A 23250-nucleotide genomic window follows, 5' to 3' on the forward strand; every position below is an offset into this window, starting at 1 on the left:
GTAATTAAGTGGGGGAGGACTGGTACGGCCTGTGAGGTATTAGAGGTGAAAGCATTTACATGTCTATGTGATTATGATATAAAGTCTGTCTTACAATGACCAGGTCCCTGAAAATAGTCTCCTGCAACACTAGAGGTATGAATGCACCTCAAAAAAGGTCCTTAGTCTTTTCAGTCCTAAAAAAATACAATCCCCACATCATTTGCCTCCAAGAAACTCACCTGACTGATACTAGGGTGAGGGCCCTTAAGCGTCCATGGCTGGCTCAATGTTACCATGCTATCCACACAAACTACTCTGGGGGGGTTTCTAGTTTATTGGCTAAATCCCTTCCAGCTGAAGCTATACAAGTAAAGACAGACCCAAATGGGAGATTTATTATACTCACTCTACAAATTTCTTCTTTGACACTCACTCTGGTAAACATTTACATTCTGTAGAATGTGAAGCCTTTAAAGCCACACTGAGGGGCACCTGAGGGGCACTTTTATGTCCATCACTGGAGTTATGAAGAAAAATAACCAGCAGCTTACTGCGGAACTAGAGACCGCCATGGTGCGGGCCGAGTCTGTCTACGCCACTGACCCGGCCCCTGACAAGAGAGAGGCATGGCTACAGAGGCGTAGGGAATAAGAGATTCGTTTACTAGACCTTACACAAAACGACTATTACACACCACACAGAAAGCATTTGAACACGGTAACAAAGCTGGATGTCTCCTGGCATATTTGACACGACCCGACCGCCCTCCTGTATCTATCCCACGTATCCAGACTGTACAAGGCCAAATTAGTGATGTTCCGGGAGATATTATGGACGCTTTTCTAAACTTTTACAAAGATCTATATACATCCAGGGCTGGATACACTGAAACTCAGTTAGACCTCAGTTAGATTACCTCGCTGACATATCCCTCCCCTCCCTATCTTCTGAGAGGAGGGATGAGTTGGAGACACCCATCTCGGTGGAGGAGATAGCCGCAGCCATTTCACAAATGCCAACCCATAAAACTCCTGGGCTAGATGGTTATCTCACCGAGTGGTATACACAGTTTAGGGATTTGCTATGCCCGCTTCTATTGCGTACATATCACAAAGCTTTGGACACTGGGGTTCCCCCCCACCATGTGAGAGGACTTCTGCTGAAACCCCGCAAGGATCCACTTAAATGTGAATCATACCGCCCAATATCCCTCATAAATGTGGACGTTAAGATACTGGCTAAAGTGCTTGCAAATCGTTTAAGTGACCAAGGGGGTTTTATACTGGGAAGATCCACCAGAATGAATATTCGTAGACTATTCCACAATCTGCAATATCCACATGATTGCCCTCCTACACGTGCCATAGTATCCTTGGATACTTGCAAAGCATTTGACAGTGTGGAATGGCCGTATCTTTTTCGGGTGTTGCAGTTGTATGGTTTTGGTCCTCGTGTGGTGACATGGATAAGACTCCTCTATGCTTCCCCCCAGGCCAGGGTTCGGGTTAATTCCTCGGTCACTGAGACATTCTCAATTACCAGGGGTACAAGGCAGGGATGCCCGCTGTCCCCGCTCCTATTCGCCCTGGCCATGGAGCCGCTAGCGGCACGTATTCATTCCTCTCCATCTATTAAAGGCCTTCCTATTGCTACCATAGAGGAGCGAATTTCGCTCTATGCTGATGACACGCTGGTGTATCTGGCAGATACCAACGGGTCACTTCAGTCTCTGCTGGCCGAAATCAATATATTCGGAGATTTCTCCAGATTCTGGGTGAACTGGGATAAATCGAGTCTTTTCCCCTTGGATTCAACAGCGATTCCCCAGATTCATTTGGATTCCAAACTACAGGTGGTGTCTTCTTTTCGATACCTCGGGGTCCTGGTACAGTCGCCCCTATCCACTTATATTACTAATAATCTAGATCCCTTATTCAGTCGTTTACAGGAGCAAACTAAACAATGGATGGATCTGCCCCTTGACCTTATGGGGAGATCAAATCTACTCAAAATGGTTTACCTTCCGAAATTGCTATATGTTCTGGCTAATTCCCCATGTAAAATCCCTAAATCTATTTTTAAATGTATAGACACGATCTGTACAACGTTCCTGTGGAGTGGGGGATCCCCTAGAGTGGCACTTGAGACTCTAAGGCTGCCGTCTCACATGGCAGACTTGGCGTTTCCAAATGTTTTTCTTTATTATTTAGCATCACAATTGGTGCATATTCATGACTGGTTACACCCAGCCTCGGCAAATGCATGTACCACCACTGAAGGAGCCATTGCAACTTCCATGGAAACTCTCCACAATATCATTTATAGGGGCAGGGTCCCAAATCGACCAGGCACCTCCATGCTGGCTACTTCACTTTCAATCTTCCGATATATAGTCAATAAAATTTCCAGACATACCTGGTCAGCATCCCCAAATAATCCTCTGTGGTTTAACCCCACTCTGCAGGAACTATACTCCTTGCCCGACACTAAGCACTGGTACGCCAAGGGGGTAAAATATGTATGCCATCTATACAATGACCAAGGCTTCAAATCTTTTCACCAAATGAGACTTGACTTTGACTTACCACACTCCTACTTGTTCTACTATTACCAGCTTAGACATGCTATCCGAGCTCAGTTTGGCTCCCTAAATGATCCCACTAACCTGCCCCCACTGGAGAGACTGCTAAGACAACCTGATCCTAACAAACTTGTCTCTGCCTACTATGCCGCCCTAATGACAGACTTTAACCCCAGATTCAGTAAAGCACAGGAAAAATGGGCAACCATGGACATTTCACTTACGGAGGAGGACTGGACTGAATTTGGAGACACATACAAAAACACCGTTATTTCATCTAAGGACCGGGTTATACAGATCAAGATTTTTCACCAATCTCACCTTACCCCAGTTAGGTTGTGTAAAATGGGGTTGAAGCCCACTGCTGGATGTTTCCGGGGCTGTGGGGGAGACGCTGATTTCCTGCACTGCTTCTGGACTTGTCCAGTGGTTCAGGACTTTTGGGGAGAGGTAGGTTCTTTCATTTCCTCTGCTTTAGGCCTCCCTAACATTATTCACCCCAAGAATGGTTTACTAGGGGTCTTTGGTGATTTACAGATATCATCACAAAGGGATCTGACCCGAAGTAGCGAACAGATAAGGTATGCCACATCCCATAATATAGAAAAACGAACAATGGGTTCCCCTGAGGTGGGATTTTAAAGGCATTACCGAGAAAGGTTCATAGTATATAAAAAAAATATTTTATTACAAAATACAAAAACATAATACAGAGATACACCAAGTGACATAGTCAAATCAAACATAAAAAATGCATAAAAACAAATGCATCGAGGACAGCATGTGGGGGACAAAGAATAGTCACAATAGACGAACAGTTAAGCATGAGATGAAGTAGGTCTCACTAAACCGACGCGTTTCGGAAAGTCCTTCGTCAAGGTTTGACAAGTGAGATTTATCATCTGTTTAATATTACAAAAGCAAAAAACATAAAGTGGTTAACATCGCATATACATGTGATATGATATGTCCCCCATACCTCATATGTGAGAATGAACTCACTTACCCAATGCAAGTGTTACAAAGAGATTCAAAGCAAGTAATCAGCTCTACTGTGGTATCCCAGGCCGTGTGCAATTCTAGAAGATCCAATTATAGGTAGATGGAATGCTAAGAGAGGTTCATGTGAAGGGCACCATTTCCCTAAATGCTGAGACACGTCACGCCCAAATTAGGGCGCAACGTCTGTGCGTGGGCTGGGGTCCACAGGAATCTTCGGACCTAAGACCAAGCAAACAGTATCATGAGGAATGGCAAATAGGTGGGGGTGAACACCCCCATTCAACTGGTACAGAGAACCTATATATATATATGTAAAAGCTAATGGCCAAAGAGAAACATACCTGGGGACTGGAGCCAACAAGAACACCTACAAGATGTAACGTAGGGAAAGGGGAGGAGGGTTCAAAGGACACCTTGCTGACCATCAGACTGACATCAAAGAAAAAATCTGGTATTAGGAGAAAGAGGGGGGATAAGAGTCATACAAACAATATATATATGGGTTGTGGTATATATAAACCACACCACATGTGAGCAAGTAATCGAAAGGGTAAAGAACCCCCCAATACCCCCAGTCCAACAAGTGACTTACTTTAGCAGCTAGGAGCCCAGCGTGAGTGCAACATCCTCCTCCGATCACAAGATCCGAGTGGATGAGCTCGACTATTTATCTCCACTGGAAGTGCTGCCAGCTGATTGCAACAGCAATCAGCTGTGCGCATCGTGTCCACCCTGAGCTGCCTCCTCCCATTAGGCTCCAGCTGACAAGGGATCCGCCTCTGGGCAGATCTCCTGTCATCCTGGTCCAATGGTGGGCCCCCTGGGAGTGGACCGCGCCACGCCCCCCCAAAAGAACGGAAGACGCCGGCCCCAACCCCACACCGCGCATGCGCACCAGTAACACTGGAGCGCATAGTCGCGGCTGACGTCACGGCGCCGCGTCCCGGAGGCGCGCGCCGCCGTTCACTCCCACCAGCACGGGAAGCCAGAGCCGGAATCAGCTGACGCTGATCCCGATCTGGAAAGGAGGAACACGGACCGTTCCCCTAGTGTGTCCCAAAAGGGACAGCCTTACCGTGCTGGGTCCACGCACACTGACAGCAAGGGGCGGTGCCTGAGAAAAACATGCCAACAAAAGTAAAAAAGGTGCAGGCTTGCACTCTCATACAATCCATAGTCATGTGAACACATTGGATATCATCCAGTGCTCCTAAGGCGTGAGATACCACAGCAGAGCCGTAACATGGGGAGAAATACAAATGAAAAGAGCATAAAGTCATGGAGCAAATGAATAAAAGGGGGAACAAGGCTCAATGCTCCCTCGCACCTGGGGCACGATAAGCAGAACAGGGGATAACCCCAATGTCCTGCCAAACCAGAAACATGGACATGCAAATAGGCCCCTGTCACCCAAAGCCCCAAGGTGGATTCCTAATTTGGACATAACGTACGGGCAAATAAAGCCCAAAAGTTGTAAGGGCATAGATTGGGGCAGGTCAAGGGCCTAGAATCAGATAACCTGCATACCATGTGGCAAGACCTGGGGCATGCATACAACCAGGTACTCAGGTAGGGATCTATCTTTCCATGCTCCCAGAGTCAAAACCCTCCAAAAAGGGCTTGAAACAAGTGGAGTCATTGAGTCCAGGGGGTCTGGTCGCCCGTAAATTATAGATCCACCTCAGTTCAAGTTGGAGGAGATCCTTGTTCCAATCTCCTCCCCTCCAACCTGGGTGGACCCGATCCAAGATCAAAAATTTGATTCTTGGGAATTCTCCCTGGTGGACCAGGGCCGTATGTCTCCCCAATGGTAAGTCGGGGTCACATGTCTGCATGCTTCTGATGTGGCGGTATGCCCTATGCCAGAATTCCAGCTTGGTTTTTCCGACATAGAAACATCCACAATCACACCAGAGCATGTAGACCACCCCCTTCGTCTTACAGTTCGCGAAGTGTTTGGGCCTGAAGACACTACCATTGGGTAACGTGGGATTTTTCGTGGTAAACATAAATCTGCAGTATCCACAGGCTCCACACATAAAGGTGCCCCTGTACTTACAATGCTGGGCAAACTTTGCATCCCTAAATTCACTTCTCACCAATCTGGAGGATAGAGAGGTGGCCCTCCTAAAAGTAAAGAGGGGACTTTCAGGAAGAAGTCTCTGTAGGTTAGGGTCCATAGTGAGAATGTGCCAATATTTGGACACAATTCTCTTGATTTCAATGTGTTGGTTACAATATATATTGTGCCACCTCTCTATCCTCCAGATTGGTGAGAAGTGAATTTAGGGATGCAAAGTTTGCCCAGCATTGTAAGTACAGGGGCACCTTTATGTGTGGAGCCTGTGGATACTGCAGATTTATGTTTACCACGAAAAATCCCACGTTACCCAATGGTAGTGTCTTCAGGCCCAAACACTTCGCGAACTGTAAGACGAAGGGGGTGGTCTACATGCTCTGGTGTGATTGTGGATGTTTCTATGTCGGAAAAACCAAGCTGGAATTCTGGCATAGGGCATACCGCCACATCAGAAGCATGCAGACATGTGACCCCGACTTACCATTGGGGAGACATACGGCCCTGGTCCACCAGGGAGAATTCCCAAGAATCAAATTTTTGATCTTGGATCGGGTCCACCCAGGTTGGAGGGGAGGAGATTGGAACAAGGATCTCCTCCAACTTGAACTGAGGTGGATCTATAATTTACGGGCGACCAGACCCCCTGGACTCAATGACTCCACTTGTTTCAAGCCCTTTTTGGAGGGTTTTGACTCTGGGAGCATGGAAAGATAGATCCCTACCTGAGTACCTGGTTGTATGCATGCCCCAGGTCTTGCCACATGGTATGCAGGTTATCTGATTCTAGGCCCTTGACCTGCCCCAATCTATGCCCTTACAACTTTTGGGCTTTATTTGCCCGTACGTTATGTCCAAATTAGGAATCCACCTTGGGGCTTTGGGTGACAGGGGCCTATTTGCATGTCCATGTTTCTGGTTTGGCAGGACATTGGGGTTATCCCCTGTTCTGCTTATCGTGCCCCAGGTGCGAGGGAGCATTGAGCCTTGTTCCCCCTTTTATTCATTTGCTCCATGGCTTTATGCTCTTTTCATTTGTATTTCTCCCCATGTTACGGCTCTGCTGTGGTATCTCACGCCTTAGGAGCACTGGATGATATCCAATGTGTTCACATGACTATGGATTGTATAAGAGTGCAAGCCTGCACCTTTTTTACTTTTGTTGGCATGTTTTTCTCAGGCACCGCCCCTTGCTGTCAGTGTGCGTGGACCCAGCACGGTAAGGCTGTCCCTTTTGGGACACACTAGGGGAACGGTCCGTGTTCCTCCTTTCCAGATCGGGATCAGCGTCAGCTGATTCCGGCTCTGGCTTCCCGTGCTGGTGGGAGTGAACGGCGGCGCGCGCCTCCGGGACGCGGCGCCGTGACGTCAGCCGCGACTATGCGCTCCAGTGTTACTGGTGCGCATGCGCGGTGTGGGGTTGGGGCCGGCGTCTTCCGTTCTTTTGGGGGGGGGCGTGGCGCGGTCCACTCCCAGGGGGCCCACCATTGGACCAGGATGACAGGAGATCTGCCCAGAGGCGGATCCCTTGTCAGCTGGAGCCTAATGGGAGGAGGCAGCTCAGGGTGGACACGATGCGCACAGCTGATTGCTGTTGCAATCAGCTGGCAGCACTTCCAGTGGAGATAAATAGTCGAGCTCATCCACTCGGATCTTGTGATCGGAGGAGGATGTTGCACTCACGCTGGGCTCCTAGCTGCTAAAGTAAGTCACTTGTTGGACTGGGGGTATTGGGGGGTTCTTTACCCTTTCGATTACTTGCTCACATGTGGTGTGGTTTATATATACCACAACCCATATATATATTGTTTGTATGACTCTTATCCCCCCTCTTTCTCCTAATACCAGATTTTTTCTTTGATGTCAGTCTGATGGTCAGCAAGGTGTCCTTTGAACCCTCCTCCCCTTTCCCTACGTTACATCTTGTAGGTGTTCTTGTTGGCTCCAGTCCCCAGGTATGTTTCTCTTTGGCCATTAGCTTTTACATATATATATAGGTTCTCTGTACCAGTTGAATGGGGGTGTTCACCCCCACCTATTTGCCATTCCTCATGATACTGTTTGCTTGGTCTTAGGTCCGAAGATTCCTGTGGACCCCAGCCCACGCACAGACGTTGCGCCCTAATTTGGGCGTGACGTGTCTCAGCATTTAGGGAAATGGTGCCCTCCACATGAACCTCTCTTAGCATTCCATCTACCTATAATTGGATCTTCTAGAATTGCACACGGCCTGGGATACCACAGTAGAGCTGATTACTTGCTTTGAATCTCTTTGTAACACTTGCATTGGGTAAGTGAGTTCATTCTCACATATGAGGTATGGGGGACATATCATATCACATGTATATGCGATGCTAACCACTTTATGTTTTTTGCTTTTGTAATATTAAACAGATGATAAATCTCACTTGTCAAACCTTGACGAAGGACTTTCCGAAACGCGTCGGTTTAGTGAGACCTACTTCATCTCATGCTTAACTGTTCGTCTATTGTGACTATTCTTTGTCCCCCACATGCTGTCCTCGATGCATTTGTTTTCATGCATTTTTTATGTTTGATTTGACTATGTCACTTGGTGTATCTCTGTATTATGTTTTTGTATTTTGTAATAAAATATTTTTTTTATATACTATGAACCTTTCTCGGTAATGCCTTTAAAATCCCACCTCAGGGGAACCCATTGTTCGTTTTTCTACAGATATCATCACAGGCTAAGAGACTATTATGTATCCTTTATTTTTATGTCAGAAAGGCTATACTATTATCTTGGAAAGGTATACAAACACCTTTGAAATCTCTATGGCTAAAATTAATTAATGACGTCATACCGCTGTATAGACTTACTCAGGAAATGAAAAAAAACATTCCATAAAATATGGGACAGGTGGCTAGTTAGCCCCATGACCCTCTCTCTATAATGTATAATCAGTTTGGACCACTTGCAGGCCGTGCCAGGAGATGTACCATATATGTGAATTACCTATATTACTATACATCAACAGAATGTATGTGTATGTACTTGTACAATCAATCTCAGATCGATTTACCATTATTTGTCGTTTTTTTATCCACATATAAGCAATGTACTTGACAATGTATGCTAATGCTTAACCAAGCTTTGTTTGGTGATTGTTTGTTGTGCTTGTTTTTGTACAACTGGTTTGTATTAAAATCAATAAAAATATCTTTAAAAAAAAAAAACAGGCAAACCGCCTGTGATATTGGATCTGTATAAATCAAAAAATATATAAATATCATATAGTGTAGGAAAAATGTCTATTGAAAGCCGTTCTCAATTGTATATAAAAAAATTAGTATCATTAAATTATATATAAATGTCTGTTAAAAGCCGTCCTTATTTATATATAGTATGCTTTATATTAGGGCAGGAGATAGATCTAGTCACAAAGATCTCCCAAATTTTCTCTGTATTCTGAGGATTTCCAGATGAGTGTTTTCAGGTATTGCAAACATGTGAAATAAGCAGAAAAGACATGATTGCGCAGTAACTAATTACTTTAAAATAGTAACACTTCACTGGATACACTCACATAAACATGGATGGTAAATGCCTGGATGAAGAGAAAGCCAACCAGGCACTTGGGGCGCGGTGAGTCCTCACACCGCTCGTAACACGCTGCTACCCGGCCTCAATACTACGTCACTGACTCCTCCGAAAAAACAATCAGCTGTTTGGGGCGCGGCGAGTCCTCACACATGACAAGCTGCTGACCGGCCTCAATACTGCACGTCACTGACTCCTCCTACGTGTTGTGTCACAGGACACATGACTTTTTCAAGGTAAGTCATGTGACACCTGAGTCTCCATCTATATATTGTGGCTAGCGTCAGCGTTGCTATAGATACAGCGGTATTCATTGGATCATCATTTTGTCTTTACACCAAACTTAACCTAAATATGCTACATACAAGCTTTATTAAGCAATCTAATACAATTAAAACTTTAACAATACTGTTATTAAACACTTAATGCATATCTGGATTACAAACATATTGATCTTCCGCCCTCTAGTGGTAATTTATATATATATATATATATATATATATATATATATATATATATATATATATATATATATATATATATATATATATATTTATATTTCGAAAATAAAAGAACGATCTTGATTAAAAACAATAAATAAATATAGGGCTAGGGTCCATTACTCCCCTGGCTTATTACACAGGGCTCACAAAAAACCCCTGCATAAAAGTCTAATTAGTTAACACCATCCTGTATGAATAAACTTGAACCAATCTAATAAAATAAGAAAGAAACAGAAGTTATATGATAACCCAAAAACAATCCCTAATTTGATCATAATGAACACAATACAATGTCCATAATTAGTATCTAAATCGTCACTTATATATTATTCTTTTGAATTCTTTTATATGTTAAAAATATATATATAAAAAATATATATGAAGCCCTCGACTGGTGATTAATAACTACACAATACAAGCCAATAACCTATCCACAATACCGTAGTTTATACTTGTCATAGACTAATAATCGAAAAACATATAAAAAGTAATCATTAAAAAAAGAAAGGGGGTAGATAAACATACCAATAAAAATCCTGTCAGAACAACTGGAAGATACAAATACGTATATAAAGTTAAAGGGGAATCCCACTAAGGAGTACAAGAAAGAATTGATGGATTTGGTACATAGAGGAAGTTTAAAAAATATTTTGACCAAAAAAGAAGAGAAATACTTGGTTCCTGAAACTTGTAAAGTACCCATTATTTATACAATAACAAAAATTCACAAAAATCATACACAGCCACAGGGAAGATCTATAATCAATGGCATTCAATCTATAAATGCAAGGCTTGGAGAATACGTGGATAGATACCTGCGACCTTTAGTACCCAACACTGAGGCTTATCTAAGGGATACTAAACACCTGATCCAAATTCTAAACGATCTAGAGTTAAGACCACAACAGAAATATTGGATAGCTATGGCAGATGTCTCATCACTATACACAATAATAGACCACGATGATGCAATTCAAGCCACGGAATGGGCCATGGAGAAATTTGGGAACCTTATCTCCAAGCAAATAAGATTTATTCTGAGGTGTTTAGCGTTTGAGATGCAACATAATTATTTTTGGTACAATGGAGACTACTATAGGCAATTGAATGGTATTGGAATGGGTGCAAAATATGCACCCAGCATAGCCAATATCTTTATGGCCAACTGGGAGGATCAAACTATTTTTTCCAATAAGCCTACAAATATGAAGCTATACAGAAGGTTCATTGATGATGGCATCATAATATGGGAGGGGGACAGGGAGAGTCTTACCCAATTTGTTGATCGACTCAATGATTATCAAAAAAACATAAAACTCACATATGAGATCAGTGATGAGGCCGTCAACTTTCTTGATTTGCAAATAAAGGTTGTGGAAGGCGCTATTTCTACAAAGACCTTTTTCAAACAGGTAGAGAGAAACAGCTATATACCGGTAGATAGCTGCCATCATGAACCCTGGCTGATTAACATCCCAAAAAGGTCAGATGATTAGATTAAGAAGAAACTGTTCAGATAATAATGAATACCTGGAACAAGCGAAGTGGATAGGAGAAAAATTTCTAGTTAAAGGGTACAATAAGGAATTTATCGATAACAAGATACAGGAAGTATTTCAAATGCCACGGGAAGAATTCATTCAAGACAAACAAAAAAAATCAGCAACAACAAAAGGAGGTCCCTCTTATAATGAGCTATAGTGTTCAACACAAACAAGTGGAAAAAATAATATATGCTAATAATAAAATGCTCCAAAATGTTTTACCTGACAAACCTCATTTTATTTATAGACGAGCACCTACATTGAGAGATTTAGTAGCAAAAAATGTTCCTGAACCCCCCAAAAAATCTGCAAGTGTAACTTTTTTCCAGGGTAAAGGTTTTTACCCGTGTAAAAGATGTTTTGCATGTACAAACACAAATTTCAATGGACAAAAATATACTAAATTTGGGTTTACAAGCACTAAGAATATGAAATTAAAGAATTTATGTCCTGTAGAACTGAGGGGGTGGTGTATGTACTCCAATGCGCATGCTCCCTGCAATATGTTGGGAGAACAAAACGGCCACTATGGAAACGATTTAGAGAGCATATCCAGAATATTAGAAATGGTTTTCCAAAGCACAGCGTTTCTAAACATTTTACAGCTCACCACAATAAAGATCCCACAGGTTTAAAATTTTGGGCCATTGATAGGTATAGGCCACACTGGAGAGGATCTAATAAAATTAGAGAATTAAGCAAAAACAAATCCAGGTGGATTTTTGAGATGTGTACACTTGCGCCAAGGGGGTTGAATATTGAGTTTGATTCAAATGGTTTTATATCAGATTTTAATTAATTTCTTATGCAGAATATTAAATTTCTGGTATTATAATAATTTTTAATTTTTCATATTTACACTTCCGAACAAGGATTTTTATTGATATGTTTGTTTATCTACACCCTTTTTTTAATGGTTTGTAGCAAGAGATATACAAATAAACCGCCCCTGAATCTCTCTTACTCCACTGCGCCAAAGAAAAGTGCAAAGCTATATAAAAGATGTGTAAATGAATACAAAATGTGTGTACATACACAGTGTACAGTGAAAAAAGCTGCCACTTAAATAAATACGTAAACTGATCAGAATCCCAAAACTATACCTCTCACACGTGTACAGATAGAGATAGCGGCGCTAATATAAATTGTGTAAAATAATGGGTCAGAGCAGCATAATGCCTATGACCCTCTACTTATACTTAAAAATAATAATAGTGTCATGAAAAATATTATTTTTATCATGAAAAGAAATTTCTTTAAAACCCAGTGAAAAGTATCACTATAAATAATAAATTACAAGAAATGAATGAATAAGTTCAACAGTTGTTTTTCAATCTTCTTGTGTGAAAAATCTTCTACTCTTCCACCACACCACCGTGATAGTGACACCACTCCCTCTGAAGAGCGCACTCACCAGATTGTATAGCCTCCCACTCTTGTGTTCGGCAAAACAGCAATTGAACCACACCTGGGTTGCATGTGATGAACCGTGAATCCAATCAAGCCAGCTCCATATGTGAAAAAATGAATAAAGTGCTCCACATAATGTGATACCATTTGACAGATTTATTAAAATCACTTCAAACACACTTCAATGGTTACACTCACTTTTAAACTGAAACATTAAAGCCTTTAAAAAAAATCCACAGCAAGCAACAGGATCAGTGATCCAACGGTGCACCGCGGTCACAGCGGACCTGAAGTGTAAACTGGTGTATCTCTCACCCAACCTTCTAAGGCCCAGCCATCCGATCGGTGTAGTCCTCCTCAGACAGTGGCATCTAATGTCAGTGCAATGGAATGCCGTGTAACCATGCCCAAGACATGTTTCGTCGAAAAGACTTCTTCAAATGGGATTGGCTACACGGATGGTTCATCAATCCTTATATACTATCTGTGATCAGTCATGTGATCATCATCAGTCATGTGATCAGTCATGTGATCATCATCAGTGATGTGATCAGTCATGTGATCATCAGTCATGTGATCATCAGTCATGTGACCTCCTGCTCTGCACATGCTCACACTTCATGTCCCCCTGACCGTGAAGCACAGGTACAAAGACTGAATAAATTAGTGGATCCCAAACATTTTTACGGTGTGTAGTTAGAATGCTCGGTCCAGCATTACCATATATGACATATGACATATCCTAACTTATAATCCACCACTAATTACCCTTTTTTTTAATAATCACTTTTTATATGTTTTTCAATTATTAGTCTATGACAAGTATAAACTACAGTATTGCAGATAGGTTATTGGCTTGTATTGTGTAGTTATTAATCACCAATCGAGGGCTTCATATATATTTTTTATATATAATTTTTAACATATATATTATTCTTTTGAATTCTTTTATAAGTGACGATTTAGATACTAATTATGGACATTGTATTGTGTTCATTATGATCAAATTAGGGATTGTTTTTGGGTTATCATATAACTTCTGTTTCTTTCTTATTTTATTAGATTGGTTCAAGTTTATTTATACAGGATGGTGTTAACTAATTACACTTATATGCAGGGGTTTTTTGTGAGCCCTGTGTAATAAGCCAGGGGAGTAATGGACCCTAGCCCTATATTTATTTATTGTTTTTAATCAAGATCGTTCTTTTATTTTAGAAATATATATATATATATATATAGAAATTACCACTAGAGGGTGGAAGATCAATATGTAGTGTTTCCTTGTTTGTAATGCAGATATGCATTAAGTGTTTAATAACAGTATTGTTAAAGTTTTAATTGTATTAGATTGCTTAATAAAGCTTGTATGTAGCATATTTAGGTTAAGTTTGGTGTAAAGACAAAATGATGGTCCAATGAATACTGCTGTATCTATAGCAACGCTGACGCTAGCCACAATATATAAATGGAGACTCAGGTGTCACATGACTTACCTTGAAAAAGTCACGTGTCATATGACGCAACGCGTAGGAGGAGCCAGTGACGTGCGGTATTGAGGCCGGTCAGCAGCTTGTCACGAGCGGTGCGAGGACTCACCGCGCCCCAAGTGGCTGATTGGCTTTCTCTTCATCCAGGCATTTACCATCCAGGTTTAATCTGAGTGTATCCAGTGAAGTGTTACTATTTTAAAGTAATTAGTTACTGCGCAATCATGTCTTTTCTGCTTATTTCACATGTTTGCAATACCTGAAAACGCTCATCTGGAAATCCTCAGAATACAGAGAAAATTTGGGAGATCTTTGTGACTAGATCTATCTCCTGTCCTAATATAAAGCATACTATATATGAATAAGAACGGCTTTCAACAGACATTTATACATAATTTATATACAATTGAGAACGGCTTTCAATAGACATTTTTCCTACACTATATGAAGTTTGAACACACTGAAGTTTAATCGACAATTACACTTCTACTGAGGATTACTTTGTTTGTGTCTTGGTGTAGAATTCTGTATTCCTTTTGAGATTTACTATCCCCACAAGTACACCTTCCTTTGTGCAAGCACTCCATTGTGTAGGTTTTTAATTTGGAATGTACACATAGACTTTGATTCCAAAAACTTTTAGATGGTTCAAATTCAGAGCCCTTGCTTTCCACAGTTCATATGGAGTTTTCTCAGTTGATTTTTCTGGTAGTCGATTTTGGAGATAGCGTGTGGTCATAATTGCCTCCATCCAGTATGTAGTTGGCATATCTGCATTAAACAGCATGGTTCTTCCTCTTTCACATAGAGTACAGTTCAGTGGCGGCTGGTGAAGTTTTAGGATGGGGGGGCGCCAGACCCCGCCCTTCCTTTTTAACCCCTCCCACTTGGTGAAAATGGGCGTGGTTTCAGCGGAATAGTGGGCGTGGCTCTAAGGTGGTGTGGTTAGCGTCTGAGATGAACGAGGGATGGAGGGAGAGGGAGAGGGAGAGGGAGAGAGGGACAGCAGGCCTAGATCCTACACAACAAAAGAAATGTGTATTCTACAAAGTTTAACAATCAGCAGATAAAGATACTCCAAACACCTGGTGTTAGCGCTTCAATCATCCCATCACCATGGTTGTTATGGTGTCAGGATGATTGAAGCTCATTATTACTATTATTACATTGTAATATAAAATGAAATCGTTCAACTCACCATAATGCAGAATCAGTGGGAGCCCCGAGCGTGTCACTAGCCACGTCGCCTACAACCAGATGCCATCAGGTGTCCCCAGCAGTCCCTTCTTACATGCAGCCTCTGTCACATCAAATGCAGCCTCTGTCTCCCCCCCAAATCCAAATGCAGCCTCTGCCCCCCCCCAAAATGCAGCCTCTGCCCCCCCCCCATACAGCCTCTGTCCCCTTACATCAGAGTTGCCATCAGTGTCCCCCCACAGCATGTGTCCCCATCAGAGCCCCCCACAGCAGGTGTCCCCCACAGCAGGGTGTCTCCATCAGAGCCCCCCACAGCAGGTGTCCCCCACAGCAGGGTGTCTCCATCAGAGTCCCCCCACAGCAGGGTGTCTCCATCAGAGTCCCCCCACAGCATGTGTCCCCATCAGAGCCCCCCACAGCAAGTGTCCCCCACAGCAGGGTGTCTCCATCAGAGTCCCCCCACAGCATGTGTCCCCATCAGAGCCCCCCACAGCAGGGTGTCTCCATCAGAGTCCCCCCACAGCATGTGTCCCCATCAGAGCCCCCCACAGCAGGTGTCCCCATCAGAGCCCCCCACAGCAGGGTGTCTCCATCAAAGCCCCCCCACAGCGTGTGTCCCCATCAGAGCCCCCCACAGCAGGGTGTCTCCATCAGAGCCCCCCCACAGCAGGTGTCCCCATCAGAGTCCCCCCACAGCAGGTGTCCCCATCAGAGTCCCCCCACAGCAGGTGTCCCCATCAGAGTCCCCCCACAGCAGGTGTCCCCATCAGAGTCCCCCCACAGCAGGTGTCCCCATCAGAGTCCCCCCACAGCAGGTGTCCCCATCAGAGTCCCCCCACAGCAGGTGTCTCCATCAGAGTCCCCCCACAGCAGGTGTCCCCATCAGAGTCCCCCCACAGCAGGTGTCCCCATCAGAGTCCCCCATCAAAGCCCCCCACAGCAGGTGTCCCCTATCAAAGCCCCCCACAGCAGGTGTCCCCTATCAAAGCCCCCCACAGCAGGTGTCCCCCATCAAAGCCCCCCACAGCAGGTGTCCCCCATCAGAGTCCCCCCACAGCAGGTGTCCCCCATTAGAGTCCCCCCACAGCAGGTGTCCTTCATCAGAGCCCCCCACAGCAGGTGTCCCCCACAGCAGGTGTCCCCATCAGAGTCCCCCCAAAACAGGAGTCGCCCATCAGAGCCCCCCACAGCAGGTGTCCCCATCAGAGTCCCCCATCAAAGCCCCCCACAGCAGGTGTCCCCTATCAAAGCCCCCCACAGCAGGTGTCCCCTATCAAAGCCCCCCACAGCAGGTGTCCTCCATCAAAGCCCCCCACAGCAGGTGTCCCCCATCAGAGTCCCCCCACAGCAGGTGTCCCCCATTAGAGTCCCCCCACAGCAGGTGTCCTTCATCAGAGCCCCCCACAGCAGGTGTCCCCCACAGCAGGTGTCCCCATCAGAGTCCCCCCAAAACAGGAGTCGCCCATCAGAGCCCCCCACAGCAGGTGTCCCCCATCAGAGCCCCCCAACAGCAGGTGTCCCCCATCAGAGCCCCCCAACAGCAGGTGTCCCCCATCAGAGCCCCCCAACAGCAGGTGTCCCCATCAGAGTCCCCCATCAGAGCCCCCCACAGCAGGTGTCCCCTATCAAAGCCCCCCACAGCAGGTGTCCCCCATCAGAGCCCCCCCAACAGCAGGTGTCCCCCATCAGAGTCCCCCATCAGAGCCCCCCACCAGAGCCCCCCACAGCAGGTGTCCCCTATCAAAGCCCCCCACAGCAGGTGTCCCCATCAGAGTCCCCCATCAAAGCCCCCCACAGCAGGTGTCCCCTATCAAAGCCCCCCACAGCAGGTGTCCCCTATCAAAGCCCCCCACAGCAGGTGTCCCCCATCAAAGCCCCCCACAGCAGGTGTCCCCCATCAGAGTCCCCCCACAGCAGGTGTCCCCCATTAGAGTCCCCCCACAGCAGGTGTCCTTCATCAGAGCCCCCCAAAGCAGGTGTCCCCCACAGCAGGTGTCCCCATCAGAGTCCCCCCAAAACAGGAGTCGCCCATCAGAGCCCCCCACAGCAGGTGTCCCCCATCAGAGCCCCCCAACAGCAGGTGTCCCCCATCAGAGCCCCCCAACAGCAGGTGTCCCCCATCAGAGCCCCCCAACAGCAGGTGTCCGCCATCAGAGCCCCCCAACAGCAGGTGTCCCCCATCAGAGTCCCCCATTAGAGCCCCCCACAGCAGGTGTCCCCTATCAAAGCCCCCCACAGCAGGTGTCCCCCATCAGAGCCCCCCAACAGCAGGTGTCCCCCATCAGAGTCCCCCATCAGAGCCCCCCACCAGAGCCCCCCACAGCAGGTGTCCCCTATCAAAGCCCCCCACAGCAGGTGTCCCCATCAGAGCCCCCCACCAGAGCCCCCCACAGCAGGTGTCCCCCATCAAAGCCCCCCACAGCAGGTGTCCCCCATCAGAGTCCCCCACAGCAGGTGTCCCCCATCAGAGTCCCCCCACAGCAGGTGTCCCCCATCAGAGCCCCCCACAGCAGGTGTCCCCATCAGAGCCCCCCACAGCAGGTGTCCCCATCAGAGCCCCCCAACAGCAGGTGTCCCCCACAGCAGGTGTCCCCATCAGAGTCCCCCCACAGCAGGTGTCCCCTTTAGAGCCCCCCACAGCAGGTGTCCCCATCAGAGTCCCCCCACAACAGGTGTCCCCATCAGAGTCCCCCCACAGCAGGTGTCCCCCACAGCAGGGTGTCCCCATCAGAGTCCCCCCACAGCAGGTGTCCCCATCAGAGTCCCCCCACAGCAGGTGTCCCCATCAGAGTCCCCCCACAGCAGGTGTCCCCATCAGAGTCCCCCCACAGCAGGTGTCCCCCATCAGAGTCCCCCTTTAGAGCCCCCCACAGCAGGTGTCCCCCACAGCAGGGTGTCCCCATCAGAGTCCCCCCACAGAAGGTGTCCCCATCAAAGTCCCCCCACAGCAGGTGTCCCCCATCAGAGTCCTCCATCAGAGCCCCCCACAGCAGGTGTCCCCTATTAAAGCCCCCCACAGCAGGTGTCCCCCATCAGAGCCCCCCACAGCAGGTGTCCCCATCAGAGCCCCCCACAGAAGGTGTCCCCCATCAGAGCCCCCCCACAGCAGGTGTCCCCCATCAGAGCCCCCCACAGCAGGTGTCCCCCATCAGAGCCCCCCCACAGCAGGTGTCCCCCATCAGAGCCCCCCCACAGCAGGTGTCCCCTATCAAAGCCCCCCACAGCAGGTGTCCCCCATCAGAGTCCCCCACAGCAGGTGTCCCCCATCAGAGCCCCCCCACAGCAGGTGTCCCCTATCAAAGCCCCCCACAGCAGGTGTCCCCCACCAGAGCCCCCCACAGCAGGTGTCCCCCATCAAAGCCCCCCACAGCAGGTGTCCCCCATCAGAGTCCCCCCACAGCAGGTGTCCCCCATCAGAGTCCCCCCACAGCAGGTGTCCCCATCAGAGCCCCCCCCACAGCAGGTGTCCCCCATCAGAGCCCCCCCCACAGCAGGTGTCCCCATCAGAGCCCCCCACAGCAGGTGTCCCCATCAGAGGCCCCAACAGCAGGTGTCCCCATCAGAGTCCCCCCACAGCAGGTGTCCCCATCAGAGTCCCCCCACAGCAGGTGTCCCCATCAGAGTCCCCCCACAGCAGGTGTCCCCTTTAGAGCCCCCCACAGCAGGTGTCCCCCACAGCAGGGTGTCTCCATCAGAGTCCCCCCACAGCAGGTGTCCCCATCAGAGTCCCCCCACAGCAGGTGTCCCCATCAAGGTCCCCCCACAGCAGGTGTCCCCCATCAGACTCCCCCTTTAGAGCCCCCCACAGCAGGTGTCCCCCACAGCAGGGTGTCCCCATCAGAGTCCCCCCACAGAAGGTGTCCCCATCAAAGTCCCCCCACAGCAGGTGTCCCCCATCAGAGTCCTCCATCAGAGCCCCCCACAGCAGGTGTCCCCTATTAAAGCCCCCCAAAGCAGGTGTCCCCATCAGAGCCCCCCACAGCAGTTGTCCCCATCAGAGCCCCCCAACAGCAGGTGTCCCCCCCATTCTCCACACAGAGGTACTTACCTTGGGTCTCCTGCGGTGTCCTCCTCCTCACACTGGCACCAGCATTCTTCCTGCTTCCTCTCTCGGGCGCAATGAGAGATAGAACCAGGAAGTGACATCTGACTCAGGGCAGATGTCAATCAAATCTGAAGTGCCAAGTAGCTTCCGCCCGGCGCCTGTAGTATGTATTACTATGGCCGGGCGGAAGCTATTTGGTGCTTCAGAAAACGCCCCAAGGCGGGCTAAACGCCCGCAAATGCAGCGCCACGTCTGCAATCTCGTGATTGCATAGACGTGGCGCTTCCTATAAGTGCACTGTGTCCGGCGTCGCACTGTATCCGGCGTCCGAACACAGTGCACTTAAAGTGGAGTTCCACCCACTTTTACAACTCTTCAGAATCCCTCACTAAACTGTGCACTGTAAACAAATTGGATATTTTTATATTTTTTTTCTCAGCACCTACGGTATATCTGCTGTATTCATTTTTCACTTCCTCCTCCCTGGCCGCGGCCCATCGCATCATTTCCTGTTTGCAATGCCTTCTGGGAAGGGGCAGCAACTTCCTCTGAAACTGCCGTTGCTATGGAAACCTGACCTGAAACCTATTACACTGCTTGTGCTGCACTGAGCATGTGCGAGATCTGCAAGGATGAGTTTCAGGAAGAAATACAGTCTGGCTTCAGATGCCCACACTTAAGATGGCCACGGCCTGCTGTAAGTTTATAAAAAAACTACTGCTATAAACTAACAAAACAGACCTTAGTTTACAGACTAACTTTACTAGAATACATTAAGCTTGTGTATTATAGGGGTATTTTTATTTAAAAAGTATAATTTCGGCCGGAACACCACTTTAAGGACCTTTTTTTTCCTTTTTTTTTTTTTTTAAAGGGCCAGTATTAAAAAATTTTTTTTTTTTTTTTTTTGCTGCCTGGAGGGGGGGGGGGGGGGCGGCGCCCAGGCGCCCCCTATGGACGGGCCGCCACTGGTACAGTTCCTTATTTTTGCAACTCTGTTTTGTTCTGGGTAGTATGGTACAGTAGTTTGAAATATTATACCATGCTTTTTGAGAATTGCCTATGTGTTACCTGTATATTCCATTCCATTGCCTGTGTGCAATACATTCAACATTTTGCTACATTTGTTGTTTCCTCTGGTACTTCACTTTTGTAGTTTAGTTTCTTTATCAATTCTAGCTTTCCAGATTCTGCAATTTGCTTTTAAATGACCTTGTTTCTTGTATGCAAAACATTCACAGGTTTCTTGTTGCACATTACTGTTTTTATTTCTATTTTTCATCTTCAGCTATAATAAATATCCCCAATATATATATATATATATATATATATATATATATATATATATATATATATATATATATATATATATATATATATATATATATATAAAAATCTTCCTCCAGGATTTCTAACAGGTTATGGGCCTAGGCATAGCTCAGACACCCAGAGACGGCGGCACAGTGGTGTAGTGGGTAGCACTTTCACCTAGCAGTAAGAAGGGTCACTGGTTTGAATCCCAACCACGACACTACCTGCCTGGAGTTTGCATGTTCTCCCTGTGCCTGCGTGGGTTTCCTCCGGGTACTCCGGTTTCCTCCCACACTCCAAAGACATGCTGGTAGGTTAATTGGATCCTGTCTAAATTGTCCCTAGTATATGTATGAATGTGAGTTAGGGACCTTAGATTGTAAGCTCCTTGAGGGTAGGGACTGATGTGAATGTACAATGTATATGTAAAGCGCTGCGTAAATTGACGGCGCTATATAAGTACCTGAAATAAATAAAAATAAATAAATAAAAAATAAAAAAATCAATTAGCGTATATTGATTGGCTTGCGCAAAAGTTATCATGTCTACAAAATAGGGGATAGATTTATGGCATTTTTTATAATGACTGCGACATTGCGGCGGACAGATCGGACACTTTTGTCACACTATTTTGGGACCATTGACATTTATACAGTGATCAGTGCTATAAAATGCACTGATTACTGTGTAAATGTCACAGGGCAGGGAAGGGGTTAAACACCAGGGGGCGATCAAGGGGTTAAGTGTGTTCACTTAGTGAGTTCTAACTGTAGGGGGGATGGGCTCACTAAAACATGAAAGAGATCACTGCTCCCGATCACTGGGAGCAGTAGATCCCTGCCATGTTGCTAGGCAGAACAGGGAAATGCCTTGTTTACATAGGCATCTCCCCGTTCTGCCTCTCCGCGCCAGGATCGCAGGGCCACCAGTGGACAGTGAGTCCGCGGAACCCACAGGGACGCTCACGCTGCTGGCAGCGTGCCCATGCACGCGCCCGCTAGCAGCCGATGATGGAGAGATGTACGGGTACGTCATTTTGCACACCCGTGCCATTTTGCCAACGTATATTGGCGTGAGCCGGCCGGCAAGTGGTTTAAGTGGACTTTACGACAGAAGCACTATTGTTTTTAGTTTTACAATTATATTCAGCTATAAGCTTGCCCTTAACATATTTCAATGTTAGTTAATCATCCGGATCTGTACAAGTGCTCTGACAAGCATTTCATAACGTTCTGGTAAACCACTAAGTAATAGTGATGTGACATGAAAATCTTTTTTTTCTTCTCCTATACCTCTCAGGCGTTCAACAATTTCCAAGGTGTGCCTTATGTAATCCTGCATATCCTGGCCTTTCATCAGCTTGGTTTGGTATAGCTTTCTAATCAAATACAGTTTATTGTTGAGATTAGCTCTTTCATGCATCTAAAATCCTTCCCACATTTCTTAAGCAGTTTTACACTAACATTTATGTATGATTTGATCATCTTCAATGCTAAGAGAGATTGTGCTCTGAAATTGTTGGTCTTTATCTACTCATCTGAAGGGTGTTCTGGCTCAACTTAATTTATACATCTCCATGTACCTTCTGTTATTAGCAGCATTTTCATCTTAAATTTTGGTTTGACAAATTTGCAAATGAAAGCGTTGTTGCACCTATGTTAGGCCACTTATGCATGGGATAGGCTTCATTAGAATCCGCAAGGAAGCTGTCCTCTGATCTCCTCGGAGCAGGAGCATGGCTGGTTCATGCCCACTCCGCTTATGCAGAGTGGACACAGGCATAGCCCGTTCTCCTCTATGGCCAGTGGGATATAAATGAAATGCCTAGCCATTTACACTGAACTGCCATCCAATCTGATCCACCAGACAGATGGGGAATGGATCCCCATCCATCTGTTTTTAGTGGACAGGATATCGATGGGTGTCAAAGTACAGTCGGTCTGTTTACACCCAACTGCCCAAAGAGGAGACTGGAGGGCAGACCCAATCGGTCTGCCTGTGTGAAAGGGCCCTTACTGGCCATTTTCTCTTGTTCTGTTGCAGTCTTCTTTCTTTTGCTATATCTTGCACTTATTTGCTGCAGATGGCTATGACTGGGCTCTCAGCTTGTCTCTGGGTGTCTGAGCTATGCCTAGGCCCATAACCTGTTAGAAATCCTGGAGGAAGATTAGAGAGGGAGAGGTTATAATAGACTTTGATGGTACCATATACCAACTGTAGTAAACAGTAATTTTCTAGCAAAAAAAATGTTTTTAACTTGTAAACAACAAATCTCAGAAAGCGGCTCGGTCCTTAGGTGGTTAAGCAGAACACATGGAGAGGTAAAATGACAAACATTACTGCATACCCATGACCACCAGCTAACACTAAACTCCCCACAGATATTGATTTTTTTTAGATCCTGTGACCTTGGCAGAAGCCAAAGTCTAGAGCAATCTAAACACTTTTGTGGTGAGAGCACCTCAAACACCAAACCCTCAGAGCTCAACATAATTAATCTCACAGACTTACACTTGACCGAGACACAGATATCTGTTCTTCTAATG

The sequence above is a fragment of the Aquarana catesbeiana genome, linkage group LG10 (genome assembly GCF_042186555.1).
Source record: "Aquarana catesbeiana isolate 2022-GZ linkage group LG10, ASM4218655v1, whole genome shotgun sequence".
NCBI classification, from domain to species: Eukaryota; Metazoa; Chordata; class Amphibia; order Anura; family Ranidae; genus Aquarana; species Aquarana catesbeiana.